General features: G+C 33.0%; 1 non-coding gene across 1 annotated transcript; it reads left to right on the plus strand.

Annotated features, from left to right (window-relative positions):
* The first annotated feature begins 343 nt into the window (after positions 1–343).
* On the plus strand, positions 344–415 carry TRNAC-ACA (transfer RNA cysteine (anticodon ACA)). Its single transcript has one exon. It is a non-coding gene; the product is annotated as a tRNA-Cys (tRNA).
* The last annotated feature ends 13,617 nt before the right edge of the window (positions 416–14,032 follow it).

Below are 14,032 nucleotides of genomic sequence, written 5' to 3' on the forward strand. Positions count from 1 at the left end.
TGAATTCTATAGTCTGAAGCACATGAAACTGAATTTTACCATTTCTTTTAAATGTAGAGTACATATTTCGGTGGTATGATTCAGTAACCTGAATGTCATATATTTCTTGATTTGTGTATTTGTCTGAAAGTAATTACATGACCTCATATATTTTCCTCTAAACAGAATGTAGCGTCCTAATCTCAGTCAGCAAATCAAGTAACTGTTTAGAGTTATTTATACTGACCTCTATTTTTTATAGTAGTTTATGCAAAGATAACACCATTTCTGAGTCAGGATAAATCTACATATACAAATATTTTTGTTTCCTGTTATTTAGCCATCAGTTATACAGGATTAGACTTCCCTGGTGGCTCAGATGGTAAAGCATCTGCCTACAATGCAGGAGACCTGGGTTCAATCCCTGGCTTGGGAAGATATCCTGGAGAAGGAAATGGCAACCCATTCCAGTATTCTTGCCTGGAAAATCCCATGGACCGAGAAACCTGGTAGGCTACAATCCACGGGGTTGCAAAGAGTCGGACATGACTGAGCGACTTCACTTTGACTTTATACAGGATTATGCAACCAAGATGTGAATCAAGTGTAATCCCAAAGCTCGTGGCTTAGGTTTCCATTACAATAAAAGTCAAAGAGCCTGAAAAGACCTGTGGGACACCGTTAGTAAGACTGACATATGTGTTGTGGGAGTGTCCAAAGAAAAAGAGGGAAAAGGATGATAGAATATTTGAAAAAAATGACTAAAAATTTCCCAAGTTTGATAAAATACATAAATATAAATATCCAAGAAGTTTAATCAACTTCAAGTAAGATGAACTAAGAGACTCACACCGAAACATTCTCAAACTTTCAAAAGTCAAAGAAAAAGACAGTCTTGAGAGCATCAAGATAAATGTGATCACACAGAAGTGACCCTTAATAATATCACCATAAGATTTCTTTCTCATCAGAAAGTTTGGAGGCCAGAAGGAAGTGGACACATACTTTCAAAGGTCCAAAAGAAAACAAAAACAAACAAACAAAAAATTGTCAGAGAAACCTCTTTCAAGAAAAAGTGTCCTCCAAAAGTGAGGGAGGTATTAAGACATTCCCAGATAAACAGAAACATAGGTAAGAATTACACAGTAAGAATTATCTAAGGGAGTCCTCCAGGTTGAAATAAAAGGCCACAAGATAGAAATTCAAAGTTATATGAAGAAACAAATATTTCTATGAAAGTGAATATTAGAGGCAAATACAAATGCTATTTTTATTTTAATAGTTTTGTTTTCTACATGATTTAAAAGACTAACACATTTAAAAATAGCATTAGTCTAAAACCTAATATTTTTGTAGCATTGATTTTAACTCCACAATGTGGTTTCTACATAATTTCAGAGACTAGAAAGAATTTTTCAGCCATGTTTTGGAGCATAGAGTGTATAAAATGTAGTTTTGTGATATCAACACTAAAGCCTACTGATAGACCTGTAAAAGAACAAAGATTTTTATATTGATGAAGTTAAGCTGGTATACGAAAGTGAAAATGAAAGTCACTCAGTCGTGTCCAACTCTTTGCGACCCCGTGGACTATACGCTCCATGGAATTCTCCAGGGATCTCCCAACCAAGGGATCAAACCCGGGTCTCCCTCATTGCAGGAGGATTCCTTACCAGCTGAGCCACAAGGGAAGCCCAATTATAAGCTGGTATAAATTTACATTATAACCATTGCTTTTTGAATGTAATCTCCATTGTAACCATAACAAATAAAGCTATACAATTTATGAAAAAAGGAAAATAGAAAGAAATTTAAATATTCTACTACAAAAATCAAATACAAAAGAATGCAGTAATTCAGAAAATGAGACGAAGCAAACTATAAAAATAAAGAACAAAGAGAAAAACGACAGGAGTCACTTCTTCTTAGTGATTGTGTTAAATGTAAATATATTTAACTCTCCAGTCAAAACAAAGGGACTGGCAGATGGGGGCAAAATGATATAATAAAACTATATGCTGTCTGCCAAACACTCAAATTGGGTCCAGACACAAACAGGTCAAAAGTGAAAGAAGAGAGGTATTCCACACCAATATTAACAAAAAGAGAACAGAGATAGGTATACTAATATCAGTCAAAAGAGACTTTAAAAAGGTTATCAGAGGCAAAGAATTAAATTACCTCTTAATATAAGGCTCAATAAAGCAAGAAGAATATAACAATTATAAACATTTACTACCTAATAACAGACCATTAAAACATATGAAGCAAAAATTAACAGAATTGAAGAGTGAAATAGTTCTATAGTAACAGTTGTAAACTTTAATAGTCCACTTTCAGTAATGGATAGAACAACCAGATAAAAGATAAATAAAGAAATACAGGACTAGAATACTGTGATAAACCAACTAAATTTAACAGTCATATACAGAACACTGTAAACCAAAACAAAATACAACTTTCTAAAGTGCACATAGAATATTTTCCAGGTTATATCATGTGTTAGGCCAAAAATTGCCTCAATTGAGTAAAAAGATAGACACAATAAAAATATCAAGTAAATTCACAATATGGATGAAGCTTGAGGACAATATGCTAAATGAAATAAGCTAGTCACAAAAAGTACAACACTTTATGGTTCCACTTACAGGAGGTACGTAGAATAATCAAAATCATAGAAACAGAAAACAGAATGGTGGCTACCAGGGCCTGTGGGGAAGGGAGAAAAGGGAGTTTAATAGGTATAAAGTTGCAATTATAAAACATGAAGAGTTCTGGAGATGGATAATGATAGCATGATAATAGTAACATATTATGGATGTATTTGTACCACTGAACTGTACACTTAATGCTTAAGATAGTCTACTTCATGCTTATATATTTTACCACCTAAGATTTGAGAAAAACTCAATTATAACAATGAAATTTTGAAAACTAGGGTTGTCTTCATCTTTGGTTTGACTATCATGTGGAATCCATTTTAAATGGGAAAAGTGGAGTTATTTTTCACTTACTGCATGGTGAGGTTTCAGTAGTAAGTGTGGATGAATGAAGATGATACAGATTCTAATTATCTATTCATTGCTATACAACCCATGTCTAATGAGCTTCATAAACTCTGTGAGAATTGGAACAGTACAGGAATTGAGAGTGTAGTCACTATATATATAATCTTACTCTGAATCCCATTCCCAATTTACTGAATGAGGTTAAACAAGTTAGTTAATTTTCCGGTTGTTCTTTTACCTCAAATATAAAATGAGGAGAAATCAGCACAATGTGGAAAACAGATAGAGATCCTAAAATGTATTCATAAAAATAGTGAGAATTTTTTTAGGTTTTATCACATCCAGTTCTACATGCATGATGACAGAATTCAAAAAATGATTTTTGTATCAATTTCAGAAAAAGTGTGTTCATTTTTCAAGAATTGATTCAAGAAGGTATTACCTATTGAACTCTGAAAAGGTAACACAAACTTCAGATATTCTTCCCTCCCCTGTCTACTCCCTTGACTGATGAATCGCCTGCTTTGATGCCCTTCCAACAGATCCTGACACTATCTCCAGAATCCTATATGCTATATTTTCCCTCTTATCCCACATATATTGATACATGTACATATATATATATGTATATAGCAAAATTAACATCTAATGCAATGTCATATATAAACATAGAATTTATAAATATTCATATATAACATTTATATAATACATGAAATATTTACACATAATAAGTTTTTGAAAATATAAACATATCTTTATGACTCACCATATCAGAATGGACAAATATTTCTTAAAACACACAAATTCTAACTAACAAAAGGAAGACTGATTAATAATTTTACACTATAATTAAAACACCACTAAACAGTGAAAAGATGAGCCACAGGATGGGAGAAGATACCTGAAACATCCAGAAAGTATATGCAACAACAAAAGCAGAAGGATGACCCAATGGAAAAATAGGGAAATTTGGAACCAGCACTTTAAAAAAGGATATCTAAATGGCTAATAAATATATATAATGGTGCTCTACTTGATTAATCATCACAGCAATCTAAATTAGAATCCTAATAGGTTATCTCTATGTACTCACCTCAAAGGCTCAAAAAAAGGAAGCAAGAATATTTGATGACTAGATCTGGTACAATCAAGCATGGTAAATTTTGGCAGTTTGCTAATACAGAATCTCCCCCTTATATGTGGCAGGATGTGTTCCAAGACCTCCAGTGGATACTGCAACTGTTGATAGTACCTAACTCTCTATATGTTTTGTTTTTTTCCTATACATACTTATAAGTTTCAATTTCTAATTAGACACAGTGAGAGATTACCTATAATAAAATGGAATCATTATAACAATATACTACAATGCAAGTTATAAGAATGAGGTCTCTCACCTTAATCAATCTCAACTACTGCCATAAATGTGGGAGCAGTTTCTTCATTGGCAGACTCCTCAGTAATTTTTATATTTTTCAGCCCAAACTTATTCCTGTATTTGTGTACCCATCCCTGACTGGCAGTAAATGGCTTGGTGTCAAATTTTCAGGGGGCCATTTGCTGAAGTCTTTGTGCAGGCAAAGTGCTTTATGGCACAACAAGTTGCTACCAATCAGAACACATTTTCTGCTCATGTCTTCCACCCACAATTTTAATGTCTTTTTCATCTTAACTGACCACTTAGAATGCACTGTAGCTGTAATTTTGCGGGCTGTATAAGTGTGAGGTGTGACAGCAAAATAGCATGAATTTCTTCCCTCCTTCACAATATCATAGATAGAAAATCTGTTTTTACTGTAAATCTTAGCAACCTCAGTGTATGATTTTGTTTTCTTTCCTTATTAAGTCAAGCACTTTTACATTTTCACTTAAAGGAAGCATTTTATGGCTACTTTTTGCCATATCTGAATAGCCGGCATTATAACTCTCACACTTTGGGGCCATTATTAAGCAGAATAAGGAGTATTTGCACACAAACACCTTGAAACTGCAATCAATTATCAATCTGACAACCATGAAGGATAGTAAGTGACTGATGAGTGTCAGTGAGTGCGCACAGCCTGGATAAGCTGGACAATGGGACGATTCATGTCCCTAGAGGAAAGGGCAGGAAGGTGTAAGATTGTATCACTACACAGAACTTAGGAGTTCAAAATATATGAGTTGCTTATTTCTACAATTTTCCTTTTAATATTTCCAGACCATGGTTGACCACAGGTAACTAAAACCACAGGAAGTGAAACCCTGGATAAAGAACATACATTGTACTGAACACATATGCTCTTTATGAACCACAATTCCATCCTACTATATAAAATATACAAATGCATAGATAAAGTCATGAGAAGACATCAGTAAGGATGTTCTTTTTAAAATATCTCAAACTAGAAACAACCAAAATAAGTACTCAGAGTGAATGGATGAATATATTGTGGAACTCATAGAAGATAACTATATAGTGATACAAAGAATGAGGTATAAAAAAACATGAATGCATTCTAAAAATCATGTTGAGTGAAATAAACCATTCACAAATTAGAAGACATTGTATGATTCCATTAATATAAATTTCAAAAAAAGACAGTTATTCTACACTGCTGGAAGGTAGAATAGCGGTCACCTTTGGTGGTAAAATGAGCTGAGACTAGATATGACCTGAGGGTGCTCTTGGATAATGTTCTGTTTCTTTTATCCGCTGCTGGTAACAGATGTTTACTTTATAAAATTTAATTGGCATACCTTATTAATTCTGTTTTTAAAATTAGACAAAAGAATAAATACTCAAACATTCATTTAGCCATGATTTTTCCCTAGAATTTCATAAAAATTCATAGTTTATAATATCCCTATTCTAATTAAAAAGTTCAAAAATTGGCTAAGCCTCTTCTAATACCATTTTTTCATTATATACAATCTTAAATTGTTTCTGTGCTATAATTTAGCCAAAAAATTCAGAGTAAGCTAAATAAAGGGATATTTGATAGTTGCCAACCACAGAAAATAGTTTCACATATATGGGCAATAATATATCTGTAAATGAAGTGATATAAAAGATAAAAAATACATTAAATATGTGCAATTCATCATTATAATACCATTTTTTGAACTATTGAATATGAATAGCATTTTTAATTTTTTTTGAACCATGAAGCCTTAGTATTGGACCTACAGGAGTAGAAGAAATTATACTATCACAGATATACAGCATTATTCCAAATGCACACATCTTTTTCTTATTCTTGAAATGAACACATAAGGCCATGGAATATATAATTCACTTTTAGTGTGGGAGTGACCTTCATCATTCATATACTACATTCACCATGGACCTCTTCTAGTCTGGCTCTGAAAGTAAATCTCTTCTCTTAGATGAGAAATTAAGTTAGAAACAGCAGTGGCACAGCAAGAGCCGTGTCATGTGTCTGATTAACTCTTCACACCTTACTAGAAGTTAGGTGGTCATATTGGCTATGGCTATTGAAGAATATTGTCCATTTTTCCATTGGACATATTTCTTTGTATTATGGAGAAATAGACTCTTGACATAATGAGAATAAACTATATTGCCTGATATTCTAACCCATTAAATTTAGCAATTCTCTTTAAAATAATTGTTTTCAATACATCTAAATATCTAGAGGCCTAAGAAATTCTCAGATTACATTTTCATTTAGTGGAATTTCTTTCATGTATTCATTCACTGAAGAACCATTTATCAACCACCTAAAATGTACCAGGTACAATACTAGGTTCTGTGAATACAAAAGTGGATAGGATACCATATCTCAGTAATAGAATGGAAAATCGTGCCAACTATTAGGGAGAATTATTTTGGTCTCCTCTGTGCATGATCTAGGTAAATTTGAATGGAGAAAATGATGCCTGAGCTGATTCAAATATTTTTTCATCCAGTTTCCCTCAATAGGAATATCTTGTATAAATATATACAATATCACAAACAGAAAACTAACAGATATAATCCATTGACCTTATTCAAAATTCAGTTTTGCATGCTCTTTGTGAAAATTTGTGTGTGTGTGTGTGTTCAGGTCTGTGCAATTTTCCCACACATGTAAGTTCATGTGATCATTACAAGAGTTAAGACATAAAAGAATTTCGTCACAGGGACTCCTCACAATACCCTTTTATAGGCACAGTTATTGCCATGCTCCAACTCCTCCTCTTCCTAATATCTGGAAACCACTATTTGCCATCTGTTCTCTTTCATTTTGTCATTTCAAAATTTGTATGTAAATGGAAATGAACACCATGTAATTATTTCTGATAGGTTTTTTTTTTCACACAGCATAATTCTCAGGAGATCCATCCACTGTCTTATATGTATCAGTGGTATCAGAAACTTATTTCTTTTCATTACTGAGTAGTATTTCATAGCATAAATGTACTACAATTTGTTTAACTGTTCACCCATTGAAAGATACATGGGTCGTTTCCATTTTTTAATGTTATAAATAAAGTTGCTATGAACATTTATGTACAGATATTTGTGTGTATTAAAATTTTCATTTCTCTTGTATAAATGTCCAAGAATGCAATTGCTGAATTACACGGTACATGCATGGATTGTTTCATTAGAAACCGAAAGATATTTTTCCAGAGTGACTGTGCCATTTTATATTTCTATTAGCAAGTATGTGTTCCAGTTTCTATTATCCTCAACTCTCTTGGTGTTATCATTATACATTTTTTCTCATTTAGGCATTCTGATAGGTATGTTGAAGTCACATCAAGTTTCCCTTGCTGTGACTGTGTATATCTAACATCCAATAACAGCTAATCTTCATCTCTTGTAACAGATGTGTTTAAACCATTTGTATTTAATGATATTTTTGATATGTTTTGATTTGAGTTCTTCATTTCTGAAAGTTCATTTTTACCTGTGGCATCATTTTCTTTCTGTCTGAGGACTGTCTTTTAGTGTTTATTTACAGCAGTTCTGCTGACAACAAATTCTTTTAGTTTGCTTTCATCTGAAGATGTATTTAATTTACTTTCATTTCAGAAAGCTATCTTGATTAGAAAAGGAATTATATATTAATGGCAACCCACTCCAGTAGTCTTGCCTGGAAAATCCCATGGACGGAGGGGCCATGTGGGCTGCAGTCCGTGGGGTCACTAGGAGTCGGATACGACTGAGCGACTTCACTTTCACTTTTCACTTTCATGCATTGGAGAAGGAAATGGCAACCCACTCCAGTGTTCTTGCCTGGAGAATCCCAGGGATGGGGGAGCCTGGTGGGCTGCCGTCTATGGGGTCACACAGAGTCGGATACGACTTAAGCGACTTAGCCCCTGAAAAATGCCTTCTGGTTTCCAAATAGAGTCATCTAAATCATTATTCTCCCATGTATAATATATTATTTTCCTCTGAATGCTTAGAACATTTTTCATCCCTTATCTTTGGCCTTTTGCAGTTTTATTCTGATGCACTAGACATAGTTTCTTTAAAACTAACTTGTTTCAGGCACTTGATTACATATGTTTACATATTCTCTTCCTAATTTAGAAAGTTTTCACTATTAGATATTCTTTATTTTTTGTCTGAGCCATTTTTTTAATCTTTCTCCCACAACAAAGGAAATAAAAGCAAAACTAAATGGGACCTAATTAAACTTAAAAGATTATACACAGCAGATGAAATTATTATAAAAAAGACAACAGACATAATGAGAGAAAATATTTGCAAATGTGACCCATAACAGGTCACAACTCAATGTCAAAAAAAAAAAAAAAACCACCTTAATTAGAAAATAAACCAAGGACCTGAATAGACATTTTTCCAAAGACGTACAGATGACCAATAAGCACATTAAAAGATGCTTAACATTGTTAATCACCAGAAAAATGCAAATTAAAACCCCAATAAGATATCACCTCATACATGTCATAATGGTTATCATCAAAAAGACAACAAATAACAAGTGTTGGTGAGGATATGGAGCAAACAGAACCCTTAAACACTGTTGGTTCAAGTGTAAATTGGTACAGCTACTGTAGAAAAGAATATGGAGATTCTTCAAAAACACTAAAAATAGAACTACTATATGATCCAGTAATCCACTCTTGGGAAAATATGAGAAAAAAGCAAAAACACTAATTCAAAAAGATAAATGCATCCCGATGTTTATAGCAGTATTATTTACAATAGCAAAATTTGAAAATAATTTGTGTTCATCAACAAGTGAATGGATAAAGGGGTGATATATACACATACCATATATATCCATATGTATCAATACACACACATGGATTACTACTACTCAGTCACAAGAGAGAAATTTTACCACTTCCAACAATATGAATGGACCTGGATGCTATCATGCCTAGTGATATGTCACAAAGGGAAAGGCAAAAACAGTATGTTATCAAATATATAGGAATATGAAAAATAAAACAAATGAATGTACATTACAAAGCAGAAACAGACTTACAGGTATGGAGGACAAACTAATGGTTACCATTGGGAAGAGGGAAAAGGAGAGACAAGACGTGAGCTCAAGAGGTACAAACTATTATGTATAAAATGATTAAGCTACAAGGATCTACTGTATAATACAGGGAATATAGCAATTATTGTATAATAACTTTATTGGCCTTTCTAGACAGTAATTGTTATTTTATATCATGGAAAATACATTAGAAATCATATCCTAAAGCAACAAATAAGAGAATATAAAACATTTCTGCTCTCTCTTTCACTGAATACACATCGTTTTTTGTCAATAATGCTATATAATCAACAATGGAAAGGAATACACTTTGAGAGTTCAAGGCATATCATTTTAAGTTTTTAAAAAGTAACTTCCATAGCAATATCCTAGCATTTGTATGCATGTGTACCCACATAAGCCGCACAACACACAGTCCCTCAGGTAGGTGGATGTGCAAATTAAATATGACCACATTTAAGAAATTCTGTTCTGGATTTCCTTAGAAGTCACTTTTAGTAGCTCTGGACACCAAGGAATCATGGAAAGTCTGGGTAATCATAAAATATGTTTGCATTTAGTAGTGATTGCTCTACCTGCAGAACAGAAAAATCTTAGAGTCACTCAGAAATGTCTGTGTGTGGAGCATACAGTGTGAATTCTAAAAGGTATTTGCCATTATTTATAATTTGTGGAATGGATAGCTAATAATATCTATAAACTTGATAGTCTTAAGAATAATATTATAGTCTACACTGTATGATGACAATGAGTATTGGCTGAAAGCCCTGTAAGTGTAATTTCTATTGCTATGAATAGCTCCCAATAAAATGCCACTATTTCACATCTGAATCAGCGATAATTCCCACTGAATGCTTTCCTGAAACCATGATAATGTATTATTTACATGTAGGCAACTACAGGTGTCTTAAGTAGGATATGTGTTGAGATCATTAATTGAGAAAGCAGACAGATGTATTTATCCTTGTACTTTATAAAAGTACAAGTTATTACTTATGGTACAGGTTGAGTAGGTCCAAATTTCATCTTTGAGAAGACAAAAAAAACACAGCAGAAAGCTCAGAAACATGCCAGTGGTCAGAAATCCAATCCCTTTTCTTATTCCCAGTGTCATCTTCTATTCATGTATCTTGTAGTGCCAGATCTTTTTGTATCCACTGTGTTGTTAGATAAGAATTATTGATGTAACCTTATCTACTATATCAAGTTTAGAATATTGACATAGAGACTTCTCACTGACTGTATATTCCCCAATAGGAAATCCAGCATTTCAGCTATCACACAAAGTTGTTCATTATTCTAAATAAATAGTTCACTACTCACTTTGTAAAAGTAATTTCACCTTTATCAAGCACCTGACCCTCTAAACTAACTGATTCAAATAAAACTGAAAGATGTTCTGAATCTCTGTATGTAGGAGTCACTTAACAAATGGAAATCAATAAATATATATTGAATACAGTGGACAAGACTAAATGATATTAATAAGTAGAGTGGGGATAAAAGTACATTTGATGATGTTGGCAAAAAGAGCATTTCTTTAAGCATGACAATAATACATATTAAATATTGTTCCACTATGCACTAATCGGAGAAGGCAATGGCACCCCACTCCAGTACTCTTGGCTGGAAAATCCCATGGACGGAGGAGCCTGGTGGGCTGCTCCATGGGGTCACTAAGAGTTGGACACGACTGAAGTGACTTAGCAGCAGCAGCAGCATGAACTAATACCAAATAACCTAAAATGAACCAGATGATACATAAACTATAAACACAAAATATATGAGAAATGTGCTATAATTTATAGTATTTTAAAGAGTAAATTAATTCTAAAGCTTTCAGTTTTGATTCCTACAAATTTATAAGTGAGTAGGCACTTTACCAAGACTTCTTCCAGAGCAGTGGGAAATCTTATCATCCAATCTCTCACTTTACTGATTCAACAGTTATACCTCATTATCTAGGGTGACATATGTTTGATCATCCAAATGTGTACAATTCTGAGAGAAGGGATATCAATAATTACATAAGGACAAGAGGTATAAATAGGAACTGTTCCTGGACTGAGACTTGTGATTATCCCAATGAACCAGATTTATCTTTGGATAACAAGCAAGATGGTTAAGTACTGGCAACAGCTTGAAAAATACAGGGACCATCCATCAATGTACATGAGCTAAATTAGAATGACCATAGAGAATAATTTAAACAGACTTTAAATGTTTAGCATTTTATAAAGATTTGATACCCACTTGAAAGGAAAGGCTGCAAATAACCAAATAAATCTCAGAAATAAAGACTTTTCCTTACATCTCATGAAAATAAAGCTTTTAAAATAAACAAGGAGGACACAGAGGCCTTCACATAATTACTAAATTACAAAGAACAGATGTGGACCATTTTTGGGTAGATGTGCATCCTGGTAAAAAATAAAATACAATAAAACAGCATGCACAGAACCAAACCAGATTGGCTTTTTAATGGCTCATACCTGTGTGATTACTAAATACAACAACAAAAATAAAACTGTTCACTTGACTAGGGCTAACCCACTTTAGCTACTTTAACTGCAAATTGTGTCATTTGCTTGTGTATTCTTTTTTAACAACCAAATATAATGAGTTTTTTCTGGTCTTATAAGTACAGAGACAACCCCTGATTTGTTTATGTCAGGTCATTATTGGTTTGGAGACTAATTGCTCCTCTGGATAAGCACATTCTTTCTTATACTATAAAATTTCTATTCAGAAACAAGTAATGTCATACTTAGTGATCTTTACAAATCATTTATGTTAGCATTTATATTTTAAAATAAATTAGGGATTTCACCTTTAAAGTATGTATGTCCAAAGTAAAAGCTAGGGTTGCTAACTAGGCCAACTCTGTTTTCCCCCATTATTTTCCATACCTACCCTTACTCTAGTTCAGACTATCCATAACATACAATGCAGTTGACTGCACTCTTAAGTATCTTACCTGTTATTTTTCATCATGTCTATTTGAAAAATGGGTCTGGATTTCTAATCATGGTGTTACTTATTGAAAGTAAAAACAGGTACTAACACAGGGTTTGTAGCTAAAATTTGAGAATGCATCTACATTTGGATGTGTGCCAACAGAGAAGATAATACCTTAATGATTTGGTTGGGGGTGGGCGAAAAGTCAAATCACTTCACTAGTATTTACCTTTTATGGCATCATGGTTTTAACATTGTTTTAAATTTCACATCATAATAGGGCAAAATATAAAAATATGGAATAATGTGAGGGAATAATAATTTTAAGACAGAATAACAATAGGTAGGGCATGGATTGAAATGATGGAGAATTAAAGTCAACTTAAATTAAGTTATATATTGATTCAGAGAGAAAACTATAGATCAGTGGTTCTCAAAATGTGGCTCCCAACCAGCACCTACCAGCATCACTTGGAAATTTGCTAGATTTAAACTTTTGGACCTCACTCCAGATCTACTGACTGAGATATTCTGGTGGAGGAACAGTGCAAACATTTTTAAAAGCATGCCAGGTGATTCTGATACATGGTAAAATGTTTAAGAACCACTGCCATAGATATGGAGTTCCCATTAAAAATACTTAGGAGAAAAAAGTTTTACTAAGATATAGAAAGATGTGGAATATAAAAGTCAAAATGAAAAACATATTAACAAAACCAAACCAAAACCAAAGTATGTAATTCAAAGAACAGAGTATGGATTGCCAGAGGAGAAAGGGTAATGTAAGTGAAGGAGATCAATTGTATCGTGACAGATGGAAAGTACAGTTTTGGTGGTGGGTCACTGAAGAGTATGCAGAAGTAGAAACATAATGTTGTACACATGAAATTTATATAATGTTATAAGCCAATATTATCTCAACAAAAATGTTTTAAAAAATATTTCATTTACTGAGTTTTTAAAATATCTCAGGGGAATATGTAGGTAAAGTTGGCAAAAAGGAAAAAAATAAACTTGTATTTGTTTAAAATTTTAAGAAAATCTAAAATAACATCCCTAAATATAAAGTTGTATTATTTAATGTCAAAGACCTCAGGAAAGCTGGCAGGAGGAATACCATCTTTGGTGAAATGATGATAGTTAAATCAATCCTTAAAAATCATTGAAGTTAAATAAGCTCATAATAATCTCATTTTCTCCTTATAGAATCATGAGAAAACATAGGGCCCATATTCTTAATCTTTTATATTTGTAGAGAATTATATAGATTCATTCCAGATTATACAACTCTTAAATGACAGAGCTCACAAACTACACATTTCTCATTTTAATTAAAATAATCTGACTCTCCCTGCTACTCTGACCCCAACCTTAATGGCAGGCATCAACTCAAGAATTTCAGCTTCTGAGTATGTGAAATAAGGGAAATTATGTCATTCATCATTTTGTGTAGAGTGTTAAACACAGAGAACAATGATCTACCAAAATGAGAAATTAATAAAACAATTTCATGTACAATTGCATCACAAAAGAATAAAATATCTAGGAAAAAGTTCAACCAAGGAGGTAAAAGACCTGTACTCTGAAAATTATAAGATGTTAATGAAAGAAATTTAA

This window comes from Bos mutus, chromosome 26 (assembly GCF_027580195.1).
Source record: "Bos mutus isolate GX-2022 chromosome 26, NWIPB_WYAK_1.1, whole genome shotgun sequence".
Taxonomy (NCBI): domain Eukaryota; kingdom Metazoa; phylum Chordata; class Mammalia; order Artiodactyla; family Bovidae; genus Bos; species Bos mutus.